The 23,752-nt window shown below is 42.0% G+C and overlaps 1 protein-coding gene across 8 annotated transcripts in view; it reads left to right on the forward strand.

The window, feature by feature from the left end:
- LOC131583622 (5-hydroxytryptamine receptor 2A-like) overlaps positions 1 to 23,752 on the forward strand; it is a 170,218-nt gene that overhangs the window by 51,285 nt on the left and 95,181 nt on the right. For 7 of the 8 annotated variants that reach the window (XM_058847946.1, XM_058847945.1, XM_058847944.1 and 4 more), the window contains exons 1-2: positions 530 to 794; positions 8,050 to 8,466. The gene's annotated coding sequence lies outside the window, so the exon portion shown is untranslated. Of the gene's footprint in view, positions 1 to 529; positions 795 to 8,049; positions 8,467 to 23,752 lie in introns of those variants that run through there. The other variant, XM_058847942.1, reaches the window with a different exon arrangement.

Raw genomic sequence — 23,752 nt, forward strand, 5'->3', positions numbered from 1 at the left:
TAAAACCAAGCCAGCCCAGTGACTCAGATATTATTATTATTGCTCAGTGTTCTTAAAGAACATTCCATGAGTCTTTTTTGAAAGACAAATAACTAATATAAATAAGCTGCATTTTTCCCATCCTAGGTAGGCTAGGTCTTAAAGCTGACAGTGCAAAGTGTAACCTCGGAGCCATTAAACATTAAATGGGCATTTTGTGAAGGCAGTGGCTGTAACAGAGGCCCTGGTGTGTGTTTCTTCACCTCCTTGTGAGCACTAAGCAGATTATTTTGGTGAGACCCCCCTGAAGGGAGAGAAAAAAACACACCCCTTTTGGTAGGAACACCTTATTAAATTTTAGGTGACAAAATTAACTCGCTATGACCTCTTGGGTAAGCACCCTGTCATTCCTAAACACTTGTCCCAACTTCAACCCAAATGTTTCCTGCTGATAGAAATGCCACTTCCTTCCTTTTGCATATGTCCAGAATTAGTACCTTACATGATGTCTGCAGCTTGGCCAGTGCATGTCATTCTGTGGAGACAGCGAGCTGACACAGAATTCATTCTTCCCAGTGATACTTTCTGGAGGATCAGCTCTCTTTTTGCTGCCTGTGGTGCTGTCACCCAGGATGAAAAGCTGTAGATACCCCAGGGCTGCAGCGTGGGCTGTCAGTGACTTGGATGAGAACTGCACAGATGCATCAGAACAGCATGGGCAGCGACTTCTGGGAAGATCATGAAAAACTAAAGGCTGGCTAATGGACCCCAGTTCCTCTCCCTTCCCTTTTGGCAGCCGTTCATGATAACACAAAGTAAGTACAAAGCCTGGCGCCAAGACAAAACGCAGCGATTTGTGCTGTAAGTGTTCCTAAAGGCAAAAGGGAGCTTTGAGGGCTTCCCTGAATTGATTCCTGTTTGAACTAAAGCCAGAGCTTAAGCTAGACTTTGCAGAACGGCAGCTGCGTGCCCCATGGGCACTGAGGAACGGGGGCCTCAGAGCAGATTTCTCACAGGGTCTGGGCTGAGCTGGCACAGGAGGAGCTGCCAGAGGCTGTGTGGGGTGTTTGGCCAGCTCAGCCCTGAGCAGGGGCTGTGCTTTCCTGGGTGGAAAGACAGCCTGGTGTGGGGATGGATCTTGGTGAGCATCTGGACCCTCTTGCGACCAGCATGGCTTCTGTTTGTGATGCTGAGTAAAACTGACGTGACAAAGTCACCATCACAAACAGCACGCACAGAGTTTTCCCACTTTGGCAAGGGGATCAGTGGGGTCCAGTGAAAAACAGAGACTGAAGGAGTGGGTGTTGGAGCCTTGTGATGAGCTGAGATGATGTACCTGACATTCTGCTCAGCCCAGGCACTCTCTCCTATTTTGGATGAGACCCTTTTGCTCCTGTGAACTGATTACGTGGGGGTGCTGGACTACACTTCCTGTCCCATCTGCTTTGCTTCTGATGAGAATTAAGTTTTGAAGCTGCTCTTTCTTGTTGATGGCATCCTTCAAATCAGTTCCATCTCCAGGGAATGTGAAGTCCTGGGGGAGGAGAGGAGACTTCTTGGTGGTTTTATTTGGGTTGGTTTTGTCTTCTTAACTTAAACCTTGTTTGTCTATTTGAAATAGAAATGTTTGAAATATACCCCTTCAGAATTAAAAACAGATTGCAAAATTTCTATATTAAGATTTAAACCCGTCATAATATCTTAAGTTCACATAAACCAAATATTTAAACCTAAGACGTTTCCTATTAACATGTAAAGAAAGCTACAACCCAGGGAATTCTCTGCCTAAACACATGAATTATGCTTAATTGCAAACCACTGTAGTTCATAAAAACAGCACCTATCATCAATCTTTTCTTAGGTAAGGATGAGGTGAGGTCTTTTCTGATCTTTTGATCATAATATGATTAGGCACAATTGCCTCAAGTCACTAATTATGTATATAATTTTCTTCATGTGCTCTTTTTTAAATGCAAACTCAATGGTTTCTTTTGTAGCCACTGCACCTATTAAAATACTTCTTTTCTGCATTGTGAATTGAATTCCAACTTTGATTCAAAAGCAGTTTGACATAAGTTGGAGGTAAAATTAATTATCTAAACAACAAGAAATATAAAAACATAGGAAAAAGTGTGTTTGCTAACATGGTGTGTTATTAGCATAAAAATATTGAAGTTACTGTAATGCCACAACCAGCAGTAACTGTTACCAGGCAATCAGAATTAGGTGTTTTTTCTTCGGGGAAAGATTAACAGGTAACAGGAATTATACAATAGAATTAACAAGTTACTTAAATGGAAATATTTTGGCTGCAGTCAGTGGCTTCTAGGTCAAGCTCCTATTTAGATCATCCCTCTTGTTTGCATTGTGTTCCCTGTAATGTTTTCTGCTCTTTGAATACATAATTTGGGTTCCACATACATTGTTTTGTGATGTTTTGTGACTGCTGTCACTCTTCCTGGCTGCAGAGCAGCAGGACCCTGTCCCTGTGCCCACCCCAGTGCCAGGGCTGGGCTGGTGTGTGGCTCATGAGCTGAGTGTCTGCTCTAGAAGGGAGGGGACACTCCCAGCAGTGCACCAAGGCAAACACCTTTGTCACTGGTGCTTTTGGCTTCATTTTCAAGGCACGGTTTTTGCTCTGTTACAGACAAGGATCTAGGCTTAGGATTCTTGGGTCCCTTCTCTGTTGGCCTCAGGGTACAAAATGTCAGGGCAGAAAGCACCTCCTGGCTTTGAAACACATGGGCAGTCCAGCTGAAGGTCAGTGATGAAGAAGAGACATCTTCTGCTCTGAGGCATTACAGGAGAGGTTGTCTCCCTCCCTATCTTATGCAAAGCATATAGTGACAATAACAGGAAGTGTCATTAACCTTCCTCTCATTTGGGGAGGAACTGTTTGACTGCACTAAAATTATTATGAGTGATATACTGGATATAAAACAGGAATGCTAATTGGAAATTAAGCCAGAAGAGAGGTGTCTGAGGGACAAACGAAAGGTGATGCTGACATATATCTCATTCTCTGTGCAAAGGACTGCAGGAAAAAAGAGAATGACAAAGGGCAAATCTGAAGCCATGAATTGCTGTGGGTTTAATGTGTTTGCTGTACCCTACCTTGCTGGCAGAGACCCTACTTCTATGCACCCAGTGCCAAACTTCCATGAAATGAAAATTCTGCTATGGTGGAAAATATTACTGCTGGCTTTTTCTGGCTGTGCTTTGCTGTCTTTAATTTTCTTTCCTAAGACTGTTCTAAAATACTTAAATATCCTATATTGTCTATGCTGAATCTTTAGCAGGGAAAGAGCAATGGGCCCATGCCTTGGGGCTTTGGATGTCACCAGCTGAATTGGTAGAACAGATTAAAGTTGGATGGCAGTTTTGAAAATCCTCTCTTGGACAGTGGTACTCTGAGTTGTTTGGCGTCCACTGGAGAAAATGCATTTTTGTACCAAAACTGTGCTCTTTCTCATCAAGAGATCAAAAAGAGAGTTAATCTTCTGCTGTCTTGTGTCTGTGGGTATTGCTCTTCTGTGGGGTGCTGAGTTGGGGTTTTGTGGGGGGCTGTTTATTTCTAGATCAGAAAGTGGCTGGTGGTTCTGAATTAGAGATTTTTTAAATCAGGCTTCCAGAGATAAAGAGCTATCTTCTTGTTGTCTTTTTACATGCCACAAAGCTGTTCAAAGGAAAAGTTGTTCTCTGCAAAATACCAGTTTTCTTTTGCTTTAGTTAGTAACATTCAGAATTACTGAAACTGGGTTTAAATATTTATCTTCTTCTGGTTTTTTGTTCTGTTTGTTTGTTCGTGGTTTTTTGTTTGGGTGGATTTTTTTGTGTGTATTTTTGGGTTTTTTATTTATTTATTTTTGGTTTTTTGAGTTCAATTTGTTGCTTCCCAGTTCTGGGCTAAGGGGCAGACACAGCCTCTTCCCCCACCTCTGACTCTGTCCCTTAAACCAAAGAAAAATTTGTCCAATACAGTGTCTCTGTTGTGATAAAAATGCAACAATAGTCTATGCAGGCATATTTTCAGAGATTGGAACAAAAAGAATTTTTTTTACTTGTTTGTGGACTACAAGAGAAAAAACTTGTGGCTGACTGTGAGATTTGTAACTCGTGCAGGTTCCCTGTGCTGGGGACGTGCTCTGGGACACCCTTTGCTCTTGGATTTATTTAGTTGAGAGGAGCCCATGGATGGGATTCAGATTTTGTGACCCTCATGCAAGGAATAAGCCTTTGTCTTAAGTAGGATTGTAGCACTCTTGTTTGAAAAGAATTGTGCAAAGCCAGCACAGGTGACTTCTCTTCCTAAAGCCATATAAATCTCCATGAGACTCCTTTGTCACACCCAGTGGGCTCAGGGAGGGAATCATGAAGGAACTGAACTCAAAATAGAAATAAAAATGGGGGGGGTGGAAATTGAGTAAAACACTTTTCTGTGCCTCAGTCACAGCAAAATTGAGTTAAGCTTTCAAATTTTTTGTATTTTTTTTGGAAGATAATTCTAAGAAGTTGTGTAGCAGCATCGACTACAGTGCTAAACTCAGCCTGCAATATACTGAAAAATATATTAATAATGGTACAGTCTTAAATGCCCTAACATTATTCTCCTATTGCACTGGCTTTAAACACACTTTTCAAGGGAACAGCAACTTAATTCTTAATTAAAATCACCAAGCAAGAGCAGATTATATTTAATTTAAATATTTATTGACTTTGTTTAAGCTTTCAAAATAGATTAGACTTTGAACAGCAAAACTGCTAATATCTGAATGATAATTTTACTTCTGAGCCCAATCAAGAAGCTACTCAGGAATACAGCTAAGAAGTTACTATGATTGAGGAAATACTTTAATAAAGTATGTACAGAGGGCCTTTAGAAATAAATGGTCTCCAGGAAAGAAAAATTTAGTTGCATCTGGTAGTATTTTAAAATCTTACATTTTCTCTTAGCTTTCTGAGAGTTGCAGTTCTTCCTGTTGCCCCAAGTACAACTGCAAAAAATACAGAGAACCAAAGATATACCATATAAAAATATCAATATACCATAAAAAAATACCATATTAAAAATACCAGATAAAGACATACCAACCTGCTAATCCCCTTGTTTTTTATAATGCTAGACATATTAAATTGAAGCCCATAATTATCCCAGTTGATTTAACTAGTCGACACATATAAAGTTAAGCATGTATGTAAATGTTTTCAGAGTAGAAATATAAACCTTGCACAAAGAAAATTTTCACAGTTTTAAGGGTATCCCTGGCTATAAATAAGTTATTTGCATTAAAATGTTCCCCCAGCGGTATTTAGTAACCCAGAACATCCTTTGGCCCAGCATTTTCTCCAGTATGGCTCAGCCCCACTACCAAACCACCAAGGCTTTTTCAAGGAACAGTTCAAACTCTTGGCTTCTCACTCTTGCTCTCCTCTAGGCCAGTTTTATTCCCTGCTATACCCTTTCATTTTGAGAAAATGAAATGAGAAAGCTCTGTTGCATTTATCTGTCACATGCCTAAAGGCCATCAGATCCTGCAAGCTTTAGGATGACTTAATATAACTTGTAGGTTTAATTTTGCAGATATGCTCCTGTTGCCTAAATAACATGGTATCTACTACTAAATCTTTCAGGACTGAGTTTGTACCTTCTGGAAGTCTGTTTGGTAGTGTCTCACATTTTTCAGTGGGGCAAAAAATGCTCCTGAGATTGACAGGCACTTTGTGCATTTCATACGGATGTTTCAGCTAGCCTTACTTCCCCTGGTTTGTTCTCTGTATTGTCAAGCCTGTAAGAGCTGCAAGAGCTTTTCTGCTTTCTCTTTATACTGCTATGAAACATTATGTGAATTGTTTTAGTTTGTGTTTCCTGTCTAATTGTACACTGCTGTTTAGGTTGGAATAGAGCATGTGTTTAATATTTTCTTGGCCTCATTACATTTCATTCCCTGCTTCACGCATCGCCTGTCCTGTTAGTCCATAAATCTGATCTATTCTAATCACTGTAAATTCTCTCTTTCCCCTAGCTGTGTGTCACCAGCAACACTAGTCACTTTGGAAATTGCTTTCCTGAGAGGTCATTTTACAAAAGATAAAGGAGGAGGCATTGTGCAGTGCATAAGGCTGGGGGTTTCTCACTCCTTCAAGCCTCAGAGCAGCTGCTGCAGTCTGTCCTCTGCTCATAGGCTCATCTCAGCAGCTGTCACATGCTGGGAGGGTCACCCAGATGAGTGCCTTGGGCCTCACACTGTAGCATGGCAAAGTCTTCACTGGGGTTTGTCCTCTGTATGCAGTATAAATTACATCACACTGGGTGGCCTGGTAAAGGAGTTACCAGTTCAGAGTCACTTCTGTTGTAAAAGGGACTTTTTAAAGACAGAAATTTTGTGGTACTTGAAAACAGACAGTGATGCAAAGCCACAAACCTGCATTAGATGGCCCATCACAGGATCCCCTTATACAGGAACACATTGTGCAAATCTTCTGTGCCTCCTGCTGGCCTTCCTCTCCCCTTTGAAGAGCACTGACAGGCTGATATTTGGTATATTGATATGGCAGTAGGTCTGTGGGTGACCTGAGATGGGTTACATCAGTAATTTTCCCGTTTTCCATGCCTACAGATGTCAGTGCCTCCCCTGAGTTCTTGTTCCTCTGCTGGCCCTGCTTTGGGGCAGGTTTGGTGGGGCAGACACTGCTGCAGCCAACACACATCTGCTCATGGCCTTCCTTGTTCTGCTGCTGCTTTTCCTGCTCCTTCCCCCTCTCATTTAGCACTTCTGTGCTGTGCTAGACATCACAGGACACTCCTGGGAAGAGATTTTGACTTTCTTGGATTCCTGCACAGCCTCTGCGTGGAGGCTTCCCTGGTGCTGCTCCGGGCTCTGGGGTCTGTGTGAGGGTGGAGGTTGAACTGGGGAGTTTTGCCATTTTGTTTTCTTGCAGTAGAGATGTTTTGGAGCAAGAGCTGTTCAGCTCCTCAAAGTGTCAGGCTTTTCCCTGTCCTGGGCTCCCATGCTGGATGACTCCCCTTGCCTGTGATGTTCCATGATATAAGTAGTGGTTCATGGCCACAATTTACTCTTGCAGAAGGATGCCATCCACTGTCTTGGATAAATGAGTTTGAGACTCATGAATGAGAAGAACATGATGAAATTTAAATACTAGTATTTATTTTTCCTGAATCCCTCCACCTTGTTTTTTATCTCCTTCTGATATTTCACTAATCAGGGGGATGGGAACATGCCAATTTTTGGTTGGATTATTGAAGGGCAGTTTCCACAGCCATGTGACACTACTACAGCAAAATTCAATTAGAATGTTTCATAGAGGATTGAATTGATTAATGTATTTATTTGATTTTATAAGGTTTAGTAGCTTTTTTAATGACCTTTAGAATGCTTCTCATTTTTAAATGACTCATATTACTTGCCTTTTTAGCCCAGGGGTGTTGCAACATCATGTGTTATGCTCTACTGTCTTTTTTCAGTCCACTGGTGACTGCTGAAGGTATAAATTCTCCCTGTTGCACAGAAATATGCCAATGTATTCCCTTCTGCTAATTTTTCAGATGTGCTACTTTAATTAACAAAGCTAATGCTTAGGGATCTGATTGCTGAAAAGCTCTGGTGACAGATTAAACCTTCCTATATGGAGCTGGTTTGTTGTGTTTGCAGAGGAACCATTCAAAGCAGTGCAAGTTTGCATCAGTGGAAGCCAGAGAGGAAATTTGGTGATAAATCAGACTAAATAAGTGGAGTGGAGTGGTATGAGCTCTCCTGCTTGTGTTCATGTGATGAAAGCTGCTTGCACTTGAAGATGCTAATTATGGGCAATTTTTCCTTGGTGTTGTGAGGTTTGAATTACTCTGAACTATGTTTAATGATAAAATACTAAAACCAGAACAAATTCTGAGTAAGCCACAGCTGACCAAGCTGTCCAATTAATAGGATTTTGTCTAATGGACTAATTTAATTGGGTCGTTTGAAACATACTCTAGAAAAGCCACAGACATTTACATTTCAAGGATAAACATTGTTTTTCATTCACCTCTCTCTCTCCATCTCTCTTCCCCAGAGGTCTCCCTGGCATGTTTGAGCCTCCTCCCCAGCGAGCAGTTCAGCCCAGTGCCATCCACAGGTTCGGAGCGCTTTGAGAAGAATTCTGAATTCCTGCTAGGGGGGCCCTGAGCCGCAGCCACAGCAAACCTGCCCAGCTCATCACCGCACACACGCCTCACATCTCCCTGGAGCAGCTGCCAGAGGGGCTGAACTTCCCTGTTTCCTGCTGTGCTGCCCAGATCCTGCTCCATGACGGCAGAGGCTGGTGGAAACCCACATCTCTGTGGTTCTGCGTGAGATCCTCGCCCCGCTCGCCCACGGCCTCTCCCTGCGCCAGCCCCTGCCTGCAGCGCTGCATCACCACCCACCAGATGTGCAAGTGGCTGCAGAGAGCTCCCCTCCCTGAGCACAGGTGCTCTCTGTCAAGAAAAAAGTAAGTGTTGCTCAGCAAGTGCTGGGCAAATGGATAACTGCATGCTCAAATAAAGAAGCTGCTGCTCCTTGGGGGCAGGCAAGGGGGACAGGGCACTCCAGAGCTCTGGCAGTGGCTGGGTTGGGAAAGGGCCAGTTCTTAATTTGCCTGGCAAGGCAGCTCTCCCAGATGAAGTGAGATGTGGTGAAGCCAAAATTCTCTTCAGGAAGTTTTATTTGGTTTAGAATGTTTTATCAAAATGTGCTTCTGACTTCTAACTTTTAACTAGCCTCAATTCACCTCTGTCTTTATTTTAAATTCAGTGGTATTTTACACAAAGTGTTCTCATCAGCCAAGCCACTGCTGGGTTTGTACAGAATACTTCAGTGTTCATCTGTCTCATTTCTTTACTGTCCAAGATAAAGCTCTGAACCAAGTGGCTTCAGGCTATCCATCTGGAAAACAGAGCCACTTAGATCTTTGTAAAGAAAATAATTTAGTAATCAGTGCAAGAGCACAGCCTCTTAAGCCAACCCATATGGAAAAATTGCCAGTGTAGTAACTACAGACATTTTATGACAATAATACTGATTATGTCCTTCCATTATTGCCAGAATTTCTTCTTGTCTGCATCTTCAGGACTGAGTTTGTTTTGCACTAACTTTAATAATCCTGTGCATCAGAAATGCTCTGTAATTTGAGACTGATGATGCAGAGCTGGACATTGAGCTGCTGACCAATACAGGTGAAACCATTGGGAAGTTCAGAAGACAGTGCTGCCTTCCCAGCTCTGTCCATCCTCCCTCAGGAGCAGAGAAGGTCCCTGGTCTCTGCTCTCTTGTACAGAGGGGAAGAAGGGGCCAGTTAAGGGTGTGTTTGCCTGCACCCCCTGCCTGCCCATCTACAGCACACCCCAGGCTTCAGGTGTCTCTGGGAGCTCACCAGTGCCAGTGGGATGGCGCTGGTCTCCTGCCCTGCCCTCCAGGTGTGCCAATTCGGGGCATTCTCACCCAAACACAGTACATTATCACTCCCTTGTACACTATGTTCTGCTAATTAGATATGTGTGGTAAGTCTTAGAACTTTTATCTCAGACTTCAGGCCATTACGTTAGAATTTTTCCTTATTCTCTTTGCAAATGAGAAGATACTCGTGGTCCTGAACACATTTAGTAGTGTTGTTTCTGCACCTTTCAACCAGGAAGGATGTCCTGCAGTGCTGGATATCAGCCAAACAAAAAGATACTGCTTTCCATTTTGGAAAATCTTTCTGGCAAACATAAAGCTTGGGGTGAAATACAGCATAAAATAAAGTGGAGATGGGTCTGTAGATGTAATGTTAATGCAAGGTTTTGGCTGTATGGTTTTTAGTTTTGCTTTTGTTTTGATTGCCCATGGTTTATAATATTTTGAAAGCATAAGCATTAGGGTAAAAGATCAGGTTCCTATACCTGTGCTAGTGAGATACTCACTGCTCCCTATCAACAGTTACATGTCATTTAGGGAAAATTTCTGCAGAGGTTTTCTATCCTGATTTTTTTGCTGTGGGCTGATACATGGAAAAGATGAGGGGCAAAACTTCCCACCAAGTGGGAGCAGAAGGACAGGTAACATGGGCTCTCCCATTTCAAACCCAGGGAATCTCCAGGCACCACTTCCTCCAGCAGTTCACAACAAGGCAGTCCAGACTCAGCACACAGATCAAATCTACTGTTTTGCCATCTTGGTTTCACGTGGTAAAGGTTAATGCCGAGTTCAATTAAATACATGGAAAAATAAAATGAGGAGCAGAAGTGATGTGCCTTGAGGCACAGAAGCCTTTTTGGTGCCTTTCACAGGCTCAATTACATTGCTGGCAACTATTTTCACCATTGTTTTTGAGCAATGTTAGTGAGGAGGGAGCAGAAAGAAAATAATTCTAAATTGATGTGCCCTAAAGGCTCATATTGAAGATTTTCACTAGCTTCATAAAAGCTCTGTACACTTAAACTAAAAAAATATAGCAAAATGTTTTATTTCCTTCGTATGGTCGTGTGTTTCATCGTCTTGATTGTTGTACAATCCTTGTCCCTTGAAATTCAGAAAAGTGTTTTGAAGTTTGCATGCTATAAAGTCAGTAGTTATGGATCTTGAAGGATGTTTTGAGCAGCACTTCAGCAGAAGGACGAGATCTGCACACAAGGTCAGGACTCCAGGGATGTCTCTCTGGTGATTGGAGACTTGTGCATGCTCAGACTGCTGCAGCACATCCTCCTCTGATGGGTGGGAATGATTTTTTGTGATTTGACCATAAATTAATGATAAAATAACTTTCTGGTGGGGAGACAGAAAAGCTTTAACATCACCAACCCGTTACTGCTTATGGATTTTAACAGTGAAAAATTGTACTTTTGGAGAGGATAACTATTTCCACAAAAAATCCATGGTTGCTGTCCAGCAGTAAAAACACTGTGAAGAACCACACAAGCTGTTTCTGGGGGAAGCATTTCTCAGTGACAGCTGCAGAAGAATTGTTTTGTGCTTTTCTCAGGAGAGAAAACACCCGTGTGCTCCACGTGATCATCAACAGGATTCACTGCCTGCCCTGCTGATCACCTGGTGGGTGGAGGTGGGGATGTCCTGCTGTCAGTGTTCAGAGACCAAGAGGAGGGGAAGCCAGCTCCAGCTGGATTTTATACAGAGCTATCTGTTTCCAAAAGTGCCAGCAGATTTAAATTACTGCTGCGGTTGTCAACAAGTTCCCCCTGCATATTCTGTAATGATTAAGGTCCTTGGAGGTTTTGGATTGCTTATGTTTCTCAGTGTAGCTGCAGATTGTGAACATAAGGGTTGCATCAAGTAATTTAAATAATTAATTGGAAGGCAGAGGTTCCTTTCCTTCTGTGCACTTTGGGTGGGAACATTCCTGCTGACTGCACATTTGAACCACAGAATGTAACAAGCTGGAAGGGACCCTCAAGGATCATTGAGTCCAGCCCTTCAGTGAACAGCCATACAGGGATCAAACCCTGACCTTGGTGTTATTAGCACCAGGCTCTGACCAAGTGAGCTGTGCCCCTGTCCTCTTGCTGCTGAAAAGGACAACTGGTCAGGTAGCTGGATGTTAACTCAAAACTTGTCAGCTTTTGCGCTTGACGCACAGTTGCTCTCAGAAACAGCTGGTGCCTTGCTGCTACCAGCGCCAGAGTGTTTTGTTTGATGACTTAATCAAGATGTTATTCTATTAGGAACCATTTGTGGATTTGAATACAGATGTAGGATGATAATTTTTGTCATTTAAAATAAAAAGGTAATTTCCTCAAATTCCAAACAGCCCCATGTCCCGTTCCTGGTTTGCTCTGAAGCCAAGTCTAAGCAGGTTGTGTGCCTTGTCTGAGCAATGCTGGGCAGTGACTTTGCTGTTATTTGACCAAGTCATTCAGAGCATCAGAAAGGTTCAGATTGAATGCCCAGGGTTTACAGAGCTTTATTTCTGAAAAAGAGAGAAAAGTGTGAGTCCTTGTGCTCCATTACAAAGATGGTTGCTTTTTATGCTCAGCAGAGATGTGCTTGTTTATTTGTTTCCCCTGTGGAATTAATTTAAGCTCTTTAATGCTGATTAAATTAAAAGTTTCTTCTCTGTATATTTTTATGATATTGCAAGAAGCTTTGTCTGGTACATTCCAAAAGAGACTTTTCATCCAAATTTATCTTCTCCTGTTCTTGATTCTAGCTGGTATTAGACATTTCAATAGAGCCAGTATATTCAGGTTTTTTGGGCTATATAAAAAGGTACGTTTAACATTTTGGACCTTTGATTTGGAAGTGGATGTAGGTTAGGTTACATCTTACATTTTCTTTTGAAAGGGATTGCAATTTTTTTCATTTTGCAAAAATTCAGTTGCAACAAAGTGAAGGTCAGCTTTTCATGTGACATGACCTTTTATTATTTGGGTTTCCTTCTAACCTTGTTCTTTCTGGTTTTATATGGCTGCAATTTCATCGTGCTTAGAGTGCATGGGACCAAACCCAGGACTATTATGCTTATTCTGAAGACCCCAAGCTTGCTTTGTATGTCTCAAGGGAGATGCCAGTTGGTTTTGAATTCTGCATGTACAGTATAAGTATTAATTTAGCTGCTAGACTAAAGCTGCTAGATTAAAGCTTCAGCATTAATTGGGAGTTAATCAGTAATCTTGTCTTTGACAACCTTTTCTAAGTTTACAGAATTATAGAGCTTTCTCTGGCAAAGAAATTTCTTGATCTTGTTAACAAGGAAAACAAGAAGCTAAAAACTGACATAAACACAGTGTTGTTGTTTGGATTTTGATTTTAATTTTGATTTCTATGGTCTGATCATAGCATGCTTCCTCAGTTTGCAGGCAAGGACTTGAAATGTATTTCATCCACAACACTATTTTCCCCAGCCTCTGCTGGGGAGACTGGATGTTCTCAGACAGTCATTCCTCACTCCTTTCTTTTCTCCCTAGTATCTTCCTGACTAGGAGTGCCCAATTTCCTCTTAATTGGCTTCTTTCTTTTAACTGACCATCTCTCCTTCTGAATGGCAGTCAGTGCTGACCTGCTTTCTCTGCTGGAGATGCATATTATTGTAGCTTGTTTGAGACAAGCTGTTAAAAAAATAAAAAAATTCTAATTTATCTGGCTTGTGGGTAAGCAGGAATTTAAATGCTGCAATTAGCTTCACAACTCTCTTTAGTGAGCAGGAGGGGGCACCTACCTCTTTTCTTAAGCTTAGCACCTCTAATGTATCCCATATGGACAGGGATGTAAGTATTTTTTTTAATGTCTACTTTTCTGTGCTGGTTTTAACACTTCATGGGCCGGTAAATCAGTAACTTTAAGTGCAGTGTGTGATTATCACCTGTGATCACCTCACCCAGAGGTCACCTGGGGCTGTGTTTTAAGCTGAAGCCAGGGTATGCTCGCTGAACCTTGAGAGATGTTTCTTTCAGCTCACTGCTCAGCAGACCTTTCCAGAGGCTTTTCCTGGTTTATTCTTAGCTTCTCCTGACACCCACAAATGACTGCAGGAAGATGGGCTCTCTGCATTGCATAACAGCTGTCAGCAAGCAGGACTCCTTCCCTTCCTTGGGCCGATCCCAGCAGCAGAACAGCCGACCCTCGCCCGCATTTATTCTGAGGGATGAGGCTGACTCACAGTGCTCTGTAAACTTGTGGGGGATTCTTCCGTAAAAGCAGCAATGTATTAATGTCATCCAAAAAAGAAAAAGCTTCTGCTCCTGAGAGTTATTTCTGTCCACTTGGCAATCTGCTCTCTTCCTCAATTAAACACCACAGCACCTTGGTGTTGCAGCAGATTCGTTGCTGCTCAAACCAGGTATGGAATAAAAACTACTGTATTAAAGAAGATGTGTGACACACAAAAGGACTTAGGTGCTTATGGAGATGACTGCTGCAATCTATTCTTAAATACACTGGTTTTATAACTGGCACTTTGAACAGCCTGGAGAGGCTGGGAACATATTCTCCCTGTCTAACCTCTTCCTGGGTTTAAGAGACTCTCTGACTTGAGTGTCTTCAGGGTTCATGCCTTGCCACTCTACGTGGTAGGAGGAGACATTAGGAGATCCTACTCGATGCCGAAACAGCTGATAGCTTCAAGAGAAAGCAGCTTGCTGTTATAATGGGAAAGCAGTAAAGGCCCTATCTTCAGACCTTGTAAAATGTCCTTGGGTTGGCGCTGTGAAAGTATGAGGTGAAATCTGCAGTGATTTTCACACAGTGATTTTGGCTTTGTATTGCCACTCAGCAGAGAAGTGCTGCTGGCCCCAAACCAGGTCAAGCATATTGTCACTGAGCCTCGTCAGTGGCCCAGAGACCATCACAGACCAGAGATTTGGCTGAAATTGTGCAGATAAAATAGCAGTACTTATGTAACTATCCATCACCCACCACAATTCTTTGTCTCACTATCAGGCCAGTGAGGTTTTCTTATCAAAATCCTTGTTGCCATTGTTGTAGTAGGAATTAAGATAGGACTCCTGGGTTAGGGACAGACAACTTCCTCCAACATTTGCCATGACAACACCTGTACTGGAAGTAGAGTTCTCAGTACTTAAGGCTGTATTTAATATCCTGCCCAGTGACCTTTTTAAGAGAGCTGAAAGTGCTAATGGACAGGGTAGTGTCTGAAAGGATATGTGCTTTTAATCAGCTTCCCAATAGTAAGATAATAAAAGCAATAATCCTTTCAGGATTCTGCTTATGTGATCTCTATCTCTAATTTCCAAGGTCACTAAAGGAGTAAGTAGAAGGGAAGATAAGGGAAGATAAGCTTTCAAGGAGTGGAACTGTAGAGAAGTGAAAAACATCACACCCACCAGATTGTTCTGCTTCCAGCTCACAGTGAGGGAGTCAAACCATGGAGAGAACAGACTCAGTGGTTTCACAGGGCACAGCAAATTTCCAGTGTAGCATGAACTTCAGCTCGTGGTCCCAAGCACTATTTGATACTTTTAGACTGAGAATTTGCACCTTTTCTTCTTAACAGACCATTTGAAGGCTTGAAGGAGGGGAGGAAATAATTTTTATAGTTGAAGGCTCTGATTTGGTTTGGCTTCAGCAAGTTTTTTTAGTTTCTTTAAAATGTCTACAAAAAACACTCCACTTACCCCTTTATCTGCTGCAGGTAAAAAGAAAACCTATCAACCACTCTTGGTGATTTTTTTAAACATAATAGGTTAGATACAGTAGCAAAACAATGTCATTTAAATATCCAAAGTTGTTTTTGTTCTCATCTGTGGTGAGCTCTACCCCTCAGTAGCAGCCATCCACTTTCCCTTGAGTTCATCAGGCTCTATATACAAAAACCAAATCAGGCTCCTTTCAGTGGTGCCCACGGGCAGGACAAGGGCAATGGGCATGAACTGAAACAGAGGAAGATCCATCAGAACAGAAGGGAAAAGTTCTGTACTGTGAGCATGACAGAGCACTGGAGCAGGCTGCCCAAGAGATGGTGGAATCTCTTGAGAGATTCAAACCTGCCTGGATGTGCACCCTGCTCTGTGTGAACCAGCCTGAGCAGAGGGGTTGGACCTGATGATCTCCAGAGGTCCCTTCCAACACCAGCCAGCCTGTCATTTTGTGACCAAGCAACGGATTTTATTCTCCTGCATAGAAAATGCACTGCATTTTTGTCTAGGCCTTGATTTTTCTTTCTTTAGCATTGGTTTAAGTAGAAGAAGCAAGCCTGAAACACTAAATAATTGTTTACTGTAGATGTTTTGGTTAATGAAAAGACATAGCCAAGTCCCAGTTTGTAGTATAAGATTTATTTTGATTGCTAAAGCACAGGACTGCCTTTACAGCAGAACTCTTTTCCACACCCAAGTTCTGTTCCTTGTCCAGTTCCAGTGGAGCTCTGCAGGCAGTTCTGCCTCTGCTGGGGAGGACTCCCTGCCAGGGACAGGGTGTGCAGGAGGCCAGCACTGATCCACACCTGTGTGTGTGCAGAGGAGATGCAGAAATTAAGAGCAGTGGTAACAGATTATGGGCAGCAGGATTAAACAGTGCTTTCACATGCCAGAAGAAATCTTGGGATCTAATTGGAACTTTTCACATCAAATAAACTACAAAATTTAATCCCTTATGATTCCAACCTGGGAACCCTTTTTCTTTGATTTGCTGGTCATGTACTTTTTCTCTCTAGAGCCTTACTGTCTGTGTTGAAGCCTGGTTTTATTGCATACTATGGCACAATAATGATTTTTTTTTTTTTTTTGGTGTACCATGCTGTGAACATCCAAGCCAAATTGTTGACAGTCTTAATGTGTTTTGGAGCAAATGCATTTCCTGAGGTACAATGTGTTCCATCTTATCCTTCAGTTAATACATCAATTCTTCTGCCTCAGGCAGCGATACTTCGGCTCATGTCTCTTGGTTGTTGCTTTTAATTTGAATTCAGTTATGGATATTGAAGAAACTGTCTCAGACATTACAATTGCTTTAAATTCACAACAGAAATGGTCCATGAGCAGACTGTTTTCAGACATTCACACTGAATGCTGAAATTCAGACATCTAGCTTAGACTATGCCAGGCAGCTGCAGAGTATTGCACAGGACAGCAATGATGTCCAAGTTACATTGTAGTTGAATAAGATGGGTTGTGCTCCTCTGCTCATTTAACTGCTGAGCATTTAGCTGCTTTTAAAAGGAAGGATCCTGTTCAGGTTTCCCCACTATGCCTTCACTCATGGCTCTATGCTCCCAGCACTTCTCTTGCATTAGTTTTTACCTTCACTGAATCCATTAGTGACTATTTCAACTCATTACTTAGCTGGGATATTTCCCAGCTGAGAAAAAACAATAAAATAAACACCAAAAAAAAGGAAAAAAAGAGAAGCCCTGGGGTAGTGAGCTGATACAGCTCATTCCAAAGTGCCGAATTTCTGGCATGATGAATAGCCAATCCAAAACATGTCCAAAATGATGTTTTCCGTCAGGTGTCTGATGGAACAGCACCAAAGCATGAAAGTTCTGTGAAATAGTCATGACTGTCCTCATTTTTCCATCTCCCTCTGTCTTTCTGTTACTGCTTCAAGTCTGACAAGCAAAGTGGTTATCAAAGACTTCCAGTGTGATAGAAGGGGATGCTTTGCTCTCGTGGCTGAGCTAAAAGCTTGAAAACCTCTAGTTTCTGAGTAAACCTGAGCACATCCCTGGCTCTCTGGAGTGAGAATCCAGGACTGAACCCAGCTGGGGGTATTGTGTCTGCACTATTGCTTCTCCCAGATTTTATTTCCAAGGTATCAGGTCTCGATTTGTCTGCTTGTAAATGGAACATAAGTATGTATACATGTTGTACCAATACTGGGTGTCTGAAAAGCTGTTTGAGAGCCTGAGATAATAGAGAAGCTGTGTAAGAACTTGTAATGAAGGAATCCTGCTAAATTACCTGTTAGGCTTTCTTTAAAAGTTTTTCTGTGAATACACACATATATTGGTGTTATAAAGATACCTGAAATATAGTCAGGTGAATTAGTTCACCTAAAGAAAGAGCATATCTAAAATGAAGTCCCATTTCTCTCTGTATCTAACAAAAGCTTATTTCTAAGATTAAAAAAAAAAAAAAAGCCAAAAGAAACCCAGGTTGTAGTGTTCTCCATTTTACTCTTTCTTTCCCATCCCTTTTGACAGCTTGCACGGCTCCTGCCACTGGCCAAGTATGAAAGTAGAAAGTTGGCTCTGTTAGTCACAGGACACCTTCAAGCCTGGCTTAAAGCAAGACTGGCTGAGGATTTTGTGGGGAGGCTTCTTTCCCATGACCCTGCACCCACTGTGCAGCTCCCCGGAGTTGCCCTGGCCCTGTTGGATCAGTCCTGGGGCTGGTGAAAATCCATCAGTGTCATTAAGAGGTGGAGCTGAGCTGATTGGTCCTGTTGATTTACAGCAGTGACTAATGGCTGGTGAACTTCTGAGTGCAATCTGGATTTTGGGCAAAGCTGTTTGCTCTGTGGCACTTTCCTGGTTTTGCATATGATTGAAAGAGAGCAGCCTTTTATCTGTAGGTGAAACAATTTTGGCTGCCCTCTGACAGCTTCTCACAAGGATTCTGGGACTTGAGACAAACATGAATCAATTGGCTTCTGAGAAAAATTCTGAGAACTGGCTCTCTGCCACTCTGCCTGGAAATGGGACAAAAGTAATATCATTGCTCCATTCTCTTTCACTTTGCTGAAAAATTATCTAGCCAAAATCCTCAAGCTAGAGAAACAGTCCACAAAAAACCAAAAAAAACCCCTCAGCAATATGGTTTTGTTGTCAATAATGACAGGATTTAGGGTGAGTGAAAAACCCTAAGTACTTGGCTTTCCTTAGTGAACTGAAGCAGAGAAATATGGATTGAACAGTCAAGTGCTAATCTGTGAAGTGCAAGTGGTGTGATTTTTGCCTGGGAAAGGAATGATGGTGGGGTGTGAGTGATGCAGAGCAGGGCTGGGGACTCTGGAACCAGCAGCTCCTGCTCACGCTGAGGAGCTTCACTCCTCATCTCTCCCCCCAGAACCCCCTGACTCAGGGGTGCTTCAAGGAAGATGTTACCTCAAAGATGTGGTTTCAGGTTATTTGGTCTGCCTTTAGTCTGTGTGTGGGAAAGAGAAAAAGGTAAGGCAGGTGATGAATGCAGCAGGAGCCCCTCGGGGAAACACTCCCCGCTGGGTGAAGGCTGGCACTGCACCTGTGGGCAGCAGAGGTTATTGTTTGTCAGAGCAGAAGATAATTTACTTTTAATGATACAAAAAAAAAAACTTTAAAAAGTTTTAACATTCCATTCTCAGAACATAATTAATAAAGTGTAGTCAGCAGTGGGGCAGAGCCCTTCCTGGAGCTGGCATGACACCTGGTGCAGTGTCACCTGCTGGGCTCCAATGCCAGAGCCGTGAATTCCCATCTCTGGAGTTAACCTCTGGCAGTTGAAGGTCTGTGCATCTTTCAGCACTTTAATTTCGTCTAATTTGTTGAAAGGTTTAATATGTTCATATTTCATACCATTTTTGATGATACAAGACCAGGCTGGTTTCAGTGTTATCTCTGGAATGTAAAAATGCAATTTTTCAGGGTCTTTTATAATCAATAATGACTTTTTATTTTTTCATTCTTTCTTAATTAATTTTGGATTAAAAGGATACCTCTAGAATTAAGTATGTTATTGCCAGTTTAAGATCATTAATTAATAATATATTTGGACCTTGAACAAAGATTAAGTTTTATTGTATTATTTACTTTTAGGCAGCTTAAAGTTCTTAATTGTGAGAAAATTCTGCCTCGAGTAACTAAGTCTATAATTCTAAATGAAACTGATTTAGCTGATCTCATAAATAATTAGTGAAATTGGAAATCAGATAAATGCTGATTCATTAGCATCTGGTTTTAGTTTGTGAATGTAAGAAAATATGAATGGGAAGAGGATGCTGGAAGTTTATCTGCTGGTAAGTAATAATTAGAGAGGGTAGAAGTAATTTATTCAAGATGTAAGATGGCATTAGCTGAAAGTATTCAAGTTTTTCCTGCAGTGAAACTGTGCTAAGGAAACATTTCCATTATTACAAAATGAAAGTGGGTGTCAAGACTGCTCTGAGGACCATGAACATATTGACTGAATGTAGATGAATCAGTAACTTGTATTGAATCAGAAAAAATAAATGTATTGATTATACTCTGGATTTTCATCTGGGATTTTGGGGATTGCATCGTAGAAGTGGTGAGAGCAAGATGAGGCAAATGAATTGAAAGACAGCAAAAACTGAAGGAAAAGCTCGTCCCACCCACTGCAGGGAAGAAACTTCATAGCAGCGTTAATTTCTGTTAGTTTGGTATCTCAAGCACAACACGCACTGTGGTTGTGTGGCTGCTTGGTGTGAGCTGTTGTTAGATGTTGTTAGATGCTGCCACACTTCTTCCACATGCAGGGTTTTCCTCAGCTGGTTTGTGGGCAGCTGGTTGTCTGTGAGGGATTGGCTGGTGATGTGGCTTCTGATGCTCATTTTTAATCCTGAAAATGTATGAAGTACTTCCTTCATCTCACTCTTCTGCGCAGCAAAATTACCTCAAGGCTAAGAGCTCTCTCGGTCATTAACTCATGACCCCTTTGTGATATTTTCTCGCCCCTTTCCAGCTGCAGAGGGGAGAGGTAGAGAGGCTCTGGAGAGTGTCTGTCATCCTGCCAGGGCCAACCCACTACAGCTTGATCTGTGAAGTGCAGGAATGACAGGATCCATACATTGTCTGCCTTGCAGGGGTCACTTTGTGCTACAAAAATGTCTGAGAATCTTATATGAAACACTAGAAGAAATCCCATTGCTATAATAATTTTTTTAAATGTTGGATCTGCAAGAGACCCCCCGCAAACCTGCACCTCTGCTGTTCTTACAGTGCCTCTCTCCCACACATTGCTATGCCTTAAACAGCAGAGAAGGATGTTGCTCTCCTCTGTTTGGAAACTTTATTCTTCTTCCTGGCAGTGGGGTAAGTCCCCAGGTATTTCACATGGGTCCTTCCCACTCTCTGTGCCCCTAAAAGGTTTTATCTGCACAGTGATTATTCTGTTCTCTGACCTGTGTTTTGGTAAGCAAGCAGCATTTGTGTGCATGTGGAAGAACTGAGCTTTAGGTGCCAAAACAGACTTTGGACAAGCTGAGATGAAAGCACTCTGAGCCCAAGCTGGAGGTGAGGCATTGCAGGGTGTTGAGGTGAGAACTCAGTAACGCATCCTGAAAGTTCTTGAAAAAAGGTGTCAGAGATACCATTGACTTAAGATCTGTGGGAAGCTGTTTTTAGCTCTTGCTCATGATCTTGGCACAAGCTACAGATGGCTGAGTTTTTTGTCCTCTGCTTTGTATCTAGTATGCAATGAGTAGTTTCCTCAGCCTGTAGTGAGACAGTGCTGTCATTGCAATGATTCATCACCTACTATTGTTCTCTGCATGATTTGTCAACCCAAACCCAACCTTAAGAAAATTCCCAGTATGTTTACAGGGTGGGAAAAATACTCAGTAAAGAAACGAGCTCTGTAGATAATTAGAGATCGTGGTCGTGGCTAATACATTACGGAAATGGCCAGTTCTATAAATAAGTGAGTAAAATTCAGAAGTACTGAGAAGTATATTAACAAATAGTAATCGTCTAACCATTCAGTTGGCCCCAGTGTAGCCCCTGAATCTCTGTGAGCAAATGTTTATGAGCAGAACTAACCCATTTGGCTCTACAGTCTATGCATTTTGTACTTGCTTCCATTTGCAGTAAATATGCACAAACCTTCTATATGACAGCATTACACACACATCCATGCCCTGGGTCTACAGGCTGTTTGGTGATGCACAGTGCAGCTTGGAGCAGAGGCCAGACTTCAGACTAGTTCTTGAAAAGGTGGCCCAACACAAAGCTGTGCTCAGGTCCCACAGTTGTGGTTTTGAAAAGCAAAGTCCCGACTCTCTCCTGGTACCTACTTACTTTTTCAGTACCCTCGTTGATGAACTGGAAATGTTTGGAAAAATCCAGACTGGGCATGCTTCCCTCATTAAGGCTTTTCTTTTTTTTATTGGACCTTTTAAGAGTAACTAAATAGCTCATAATATACTTTCAATAGTCCTCTGAAAGAAATCTTTCTTTTGCCCTTCTTGCAATGTAGGTGTCCTCTCTCATGTTTTTCAACATACTCAAGAAAAAAAATATTCACAAAGTTTCACAAATCTGAAGCAATGTGGATTTTCATTTTGCTGCTTCCTTCCTGCTCCCATCCTATCTGAAAATCAAGAGAGAGATGAAAAAACCACACTTTCCGATTTCAGAAATTTATTTTGTAGATACCAGAAAAGGGACCCTACCAGGTCGTGATTTTCTTCATGTGATTCACACAAGTCAGTTTCCCTGGCTGAGTGTTCTTGAGGATGATCTCTCTGAAGCAGAAAAATCTCAATTATTGCTTTCAGCAGAGGTTAAACAAGCTGCCATCTTGAGCAGCTTGGAGGTAGTAAACTGTTCTGAACGGAGCTCAGCTCTAGGCACGCATCCCACGCGAGGTTCTGGCCCTGGATGCATGCAAACTGTGAGCTGCATTCTTTATGCTCCAGGGACTATTAAGTTAAGAAACATTTCTCTTTGTACAAAAACTTTGCGAGTGATATATGCCAAAATGACACATGGATTGTCTCATTTTTGGGGCTCTGATATGTTCTGTTTGCCAGGGAAAGCATCGCTTACAGGCAGAGTGACAGCCTGTGCACCTTGGGAACCAATGTGTGTAATCCCAGTGCCACCACAGAATGAACGTCCCAGAAAGGCAGCCCCAAATCTGTGCAAGTTAAATAAACTTTTGGGAAGTTCAGAGGACTCTTAGTTAAGCCATAACTAACAGCAACACATTGAGGAAAAAAAATTATCAGGTAATTATTAGAGAACAATAACATTGTTAGACTGATTGGGCTATGCACCAAAGAGCTGTCAATCATGGTTGTTATGAAAAGCAGAGCATTTAGAGGCTGTCAATCATACCTGTTTGTAAAAGCCAAAGGACTTCAGAAATTGTTACGCCTGAATTTACCAACTGCAGAAATAACAAAAGTACCAGAGTCTCATGCAGACTGAAATTACCGTTTATGTAGAAGCTCTTGCGTAAGTTTATGCCTTTATTCATCTGAAAATACCTTATAGCACTGGGAATTTGGAAAGGTTTATTTTTTCAGCTAGCTCCTTTATAGCACTGATTGTTGCTTTTTTTTAAGGCTACTTAAGTGTGTCAAATCTCATAGCAAAAAGTGACTTGTTATATTCCTTTGCTGTGATGAAAAAATGTCCAAGTTAGTATCCAAATAGCAGAGAGCTCGTAACGGAGCCTTTCAGCTTCTTGAGGTTCACACATTACTGCATATCCAAAACACTGTAGCAAATAGCAGCTGGAAAATTTTAAAGGATTCAGAAAATCCTTAACATGGAGGTACTCACCCATAAATGTTGTGGGAAGTAACAAAGACCTGTGGAACTTTTACTTTTGAGGAAAGTGTTGAATGTATATACCCACCTGATTTAAACCAAAAGCAGAAGTTAGTTGTTTGTGTGTGTGTGTGTGTGTACATATTGTATTTCCCATCCCTTTCCCTTTCCCCTTCCCCTTCCCCTCCCTTCCCCTTTTAAATTCAGATTGTGGAGCTTTTGTGAGGACAGAGCTTCCTGAAGGCACATTTCTGCATTTGAAAGGCTGTACTGTGCATCACCCCACTGTGCCCTGGATTTGGAAGTCATCTCATTTTATAACTGAGGCCAGGTGCAAGCATGTGTGTCTGCATGTTCAGTGTTTACAACACTGCTTGAAAACCTGTTTCTTACTGAATAAATCATGGGTTCCTATTACTATGAAAGGTTTCCATCAAGGAATCAGTGTAGTTTGGGTTTATCTCAGAACCCCTAGGGCTTTCAGCAGGTTCCTTGCTGCTCTGGGCTCTGCGGGAGCCCCAGCATGAATAACTATGGCATTAAACACTACCTAGGCATGAAATTTTTATTTATTTTTTCTCATATTGGGAGCTTCATGTTACCAGACCCAGCATCAGGAGCTAAGTATTGATGCCTTCCACCCTTGCCAGAAGTTATTATTGCAATTATTACCTTGGTGTCCTAGTATTGGGCACTTTATTAATCCTGTAGAGAGTGCAGGGAGAGAACGGGGAGAAGTCCCTGCTCATGGCTTGACTGTCTTAAAGAGACATAGAAAGGAAAGGAAAAGAGGATAATCTGCCCAAAGCCATGCAGTGAGCTGATGGCAGACCCAGAGGCAGCAAATACCTCTCTGCAA

This window comes from Poecile atricapillus, chromosome 12 (assembly GCF_030490865.1).
Source record: "Poecile atricapillus isolate bPoeAtr1 chromosome 12, bPoeAtr1.hap1, whole genome shotgun sequence".
Classification (NCBI taxonomy): domain Eukaryota; kingdom Metazoa; phylum Chordata; class Aves; order Passeriformes; family Paridae; genus Poecile; species Poecile atricapillus.